This window comes from Orycteropus afer, unplaced genomic scaffold, assembly GCF_000298275.1.
Source record: "Orycteropus afer afer isolate SDZICR_OR568_19922 unplaced genomic scaffold, OryAfe1.0 scaffold00052, whole genome shotgun sequence".
NCBI classification, from domain to species: Eukaryota; Metazoa; Chordata; class Mammalia; order Tubulidentata; family Orycteropodidae; genus Orycteropus; species Orycteropus afer.
In genome coordinates this window covers 10,322,388-10,326,868 of record NW_006921639.1, presented here as the reverse complement: position 1 = coordinate 10,326,868, position 4,481 = coordinate 10,322,388, and positions in this window count along the sequence as shown.

Here is a 4,481-nt window from a genome sequence, read left to right as displayed (position 1 = left end):
AAAAGAGGGGGAGGTCTTCAACGAGATGGATTGATATGGTGGCTGCGATGATGGGCTCAAGTATAGCAGGGATTGTGGGGCTGGCGCGGGATTGGGCAGTGTTTTGTTCTGCTGTGCATGGGGTCGCTATGAGTCGGTAATGACTCGATGGCACTTAACAACAACAACAACATGAATTGGTTTTTGTCATTTTGTTATGTTTTTTCATGGTGTCCCTAGTTTCTTTGTTCCATATTATTTTCTGTGCTGAGCTCATTATGTTTATGAATCATGTTATCATTTGCTTTGTTGCTGTTGTTTTAGTATTTGCTGAATATTTGTGCTTGTCCTCTTTTTTATTGTGTTATGAAGGTTTATCATTTTTCTTTGATGTTACTCTATGATTTATCATTTTCTCCCTGAGTTTAGAACACTCCATTCTATCTTGCAACTCTCTTAAGTTCCTCACCATTTACAAGTTCTGTAACTACACAGTATTTTCCCTCTTTTTGTTTGTAGTTGTCCTCACTTGCCAATTGATGTCTCTGGGTTCCCTGTTTACAGTCTCATAAGCTCATTTTACTTTGAATACGTCCATAGCTGTGGTTTCTGGGTTATCCCATCTTGTGTATTAATGGTCGGTTGTTATTTGCTATTTTGGTTCTCTGTTCAAAGGACTCCCTGTAGGATGTCTTGTAAGGTTGGTCTGGTTTTAACAAATTCCCATACTTTCTGCTTATCTGGAAATCTTCTAATTTCCTTATCATATTTGAGGGACAGTTTTGCCGGGTATGTAATTCTTGGTTGAAAATTTTTCTCTTTCAGGGTTTTATACATACTATCCCATTGCCTTCTCGCTTGCATAGTTTCTGCTGAGAAATCAGAGCTTATTCTTACTGGTTGTCCTTTGTAAGTAACTTTTTGTTTTTCCTGTGTGGCTTTTAGGATTCTGTCTTTGTCTTTGTTTTGATGAGTTTGATGATGATATGTCTTGGTGATTTTCTTTTGGGGTCTATCCTGTTTGTGGTTTGCTGGACTTCCTGAATGGATATATTCTCATCTTTCATCATTTCAGGGAAGTTCTCCTCCAACAAATCTTTGACAATTTTCTCAGTGGTTTTGTTTTTCTCTTCCTGTACTGGAATTCGAATGACATGTAGGTTATTTCTTCTGATGGTATCCCACATGAACCTTAGGCTTTCTTCATTTTGTTTTGATTTTTTTTTCTGACTGATACTTTTCCAAAGAAGTATTCAGGTATTTGTCTTCAATCTCATTAATTCTGTCTTCCATTGCATCAATTCTACTCCTTTGCCCTTTCAATGTGTTATCTATTTCTGACAATTTAGTATTAATCTTCTGGATTTCTATCTGTAGATTTTTGATTCTTTTTTATTTTTCATTTATTTTGTCATTTTGTTCTTGTATTTTCTTCCAAAATACTTCTAGGGTTTTTTCTGTGTTTTCTTTGCTCTGTCTTTCAATCTTTTCAAGATACCTAAAGATAATTCTTTTGAATTCCTTATCAGAGAGTTCCAATGCTGTTTCTTCCTCAGGGATTGTTCTGGGTCTGTATCCTTCTCCCTTGTTTCTACCACTTTATTTTGCTTGTTTGTGTGGACTGTGATGGTCTGTTGTCTCCAAGACATTGTAGTGTTGTTGTATTTAGATCTCTGTTAACTGTTTGTGAAGAGTAGCCAAGTGTGATTCAGCCTCTTCTTGGTGGTTTTTTATCATTGGCCTGTTGGTGGAGAAGGAGGTGGTGGCTCTCGCTCAATAAGGGAAGTTGCAGGAGGTGTGAGTGTAATTGTTTTATGGGGACTGTTGCTGTCTCCCACTCAGTTAGACAAAATTAATTGAATAACCACCAAAAAACTGAAAGTACATGGACAAAAAATACACCGTGTAATCACACAGGAACAGTAACCAAAAAAAAAGAAAAAATGGAAAAAGAAGAAGAAAAAAACAAGAAAACCTATCACCTCTGGACACCTCACACCTCCTCATCTGTCAAATAGGGAGAATGTTCCCACCTAACAGGTACTGCGAATGCTCCAGGAGGGCCTGTATGCATTAGGCGTTCAATAAATAAGGCCGTTACATTAAATTCAGTTGAGCCCCAGAAAGAGAGACTCAGGATAAGGAAGCTTAAGAACACTACAGACAGGTCCCAGGTTACAAACAAGAGACATTACTAAGTGTATCTTTATGTTGAATTTGTGGGTAAGTCAGAACAGGTGCCTGAGTCTATCTGAAGCTCCTGTTACCACCACTGACTTGACAGGGCTTGGGCTGTTCGGATGGGGAAACTAAGTCCCAGGGAGTAGAGTTGATTTGTGCTATCTATGGCTGAACCAGGAATCAAGCCCTGATATTCTGCTTCCTGGTTTGCTCTGCACTCCTGACATTAGCACAGGGCCTCATTGTGGGTTTGGCAGGGCTATCCCACTTTGCTAAGGGCCCATTCCACAGTGGGGGAGCAGATGTGTATGTATGAGGTGTGAGGGTAAATCTACTGCCATCTAGTTGATGCCACTCATAGTGAACCTATAGGACAAAGTTGAACTGTCCCATAGGGTTTCCAAGGCCATAAAGCTTTACGGAAGCATACTGCCTTATCTTTCTCATGTGGAACAGCTGGTAGGTTCAAACCATCGATCTTTTGGTAAGCAGTCAAATACTTTAACCACTGTGTTACCAGAGCTCCTCAGAGGTAAGGATATGTGATGGTTAATATTATGTGTCAACGTGGCTTGGTTTAACAGACACTATGTAATCACCTTCCATTTTGTGATCTAATGTGAGCAGCCAATTAGTTGAAAGGGCAATTCCCTTGAGGGTGTGGTCTGCCTCCAGTGTATAAATACATGTTCTGGCAAAGCTCACTCTCTTTCTAGACTCTGCACTCTTACTCATCGCCTGATTGCCAGTTCTTGGGCCACAGCCAGCAGAACTATCTGGCCTGCAGATTTTGGATTCACCAACCACTGCAACCCCATGAGCCAGCAGCCTGCCTCCTGGGCTGCAAACTTTGGGTTCTCACTCCCTGCAACCCTGTGAGGCGGCATCACTCTTTAGCCTGTTGCCTGATGCACAGATCTGGGACTTGCCAATCCCTGCAATTGTGTGAGTCATTTCCTTGAAGTAAATTTCTCTATATATCATCTCTGTACCCTTCACTGGTTTTGCTTCTCTAGAGAACTCAGACTAAGACAAGGTGAAAGAGCAGGCACTGGATCCAAGCTGGAGCCCCAGCAGCTAGAGCCACCCCTGGTCCTCCAAGCTTCTCCCATCCTTATAGCCTCCCTCTCCTCACCTGCAAAATGGAGACTGTAGTGTCCTGACAAGTGGTTATGGTGCCTAAGTGAGACCCTACTCACAAAAGGGGATCTGTAGGCGGTAGAGCCTAAGCCGTGGAAAGAGGAACAGACTGATACTTTGAGGCCATCCTGTCCTCCTAGGGGGGAAGACTGCTGTGTTCCAAGGAGTGTTGGCCTCACCCCCTCTGGACCTGGCTCCCGGCACTTTTGGCCAGAAACACACTTGTCTAGCCTCAAGGTAACCAAACCCTGGCCCCCAGGCCTAGGACCATCCCCACAGAAAAACTACACCTGATCTGTGTTAATCTGTCCTCACCAGACTGGGCTAAATTAAGTCCATCCCTGGTCAGTCATTCCATCCTGATAAACTAGACACATTCTTCCTCCTGGCTCCCCTTCCACACAGCTGTGCTTTCCCATCAGACCCAGGGCTGGGAAACTGACAGGGCCGCCCCGTTTGTTCCAGCTGAGGCTGTCCTCTGGCTATGCTGCGTCACTGAGGGGGGAGGGGGGAGGGGGAGAGGAGCTACCCCCATACACTTCAGCCAACTGCCTAAACTTGTAAGGACTTTGGTGTTAAGTCCCTCCTCCTTTCTGCCCTTCCCTCTCCCACCCATTCCTTTTCTTTCTTCTTCCCTGTTTCCTTCCCCCCCTCCCTTCCTGTCTCCCTTCCGTGCATTTTTTTTTTTTTTAATTTTATTTTGATTTGGGTGAAGATTTACAGAGTAAATTCACTTTTCATACAGCAGTTCACATATACTTTGTCTCATGTCATTGACCAAAATTTACAATGCAACAGCTCCCCTCCCACTTCCTCCCCATAGTTACCTCCTCCCAGTGTCCATCCCTTCATACTCTTCTGCACCCTGAGCTATCTCCCTGTGCATAAGCAGCCCTTCCTTCTCCCATGATTGTTCTCTCCAGGGCGTGTGTCTACTTGAGGTAAATGTTTAACTCACATGCCTGTACTTTGTTTGGCTGGAAACCACAGGTGTGGGTTCAATTCCAGATCTGAAGGGCAGCTAGGGGCCATAGTCTCAGTGGTTCCACCAGGCTCTATTGGACCAGCAAACCTGGTCCCCACCTTCTTTTTTTTTTTTTGCCTCCAAATGATTTTGAGTTTTGTTTCACATTGTTCTCCCTCTCTATGCAGGATCTCCTACATCCCTTCCAAGTGGATGA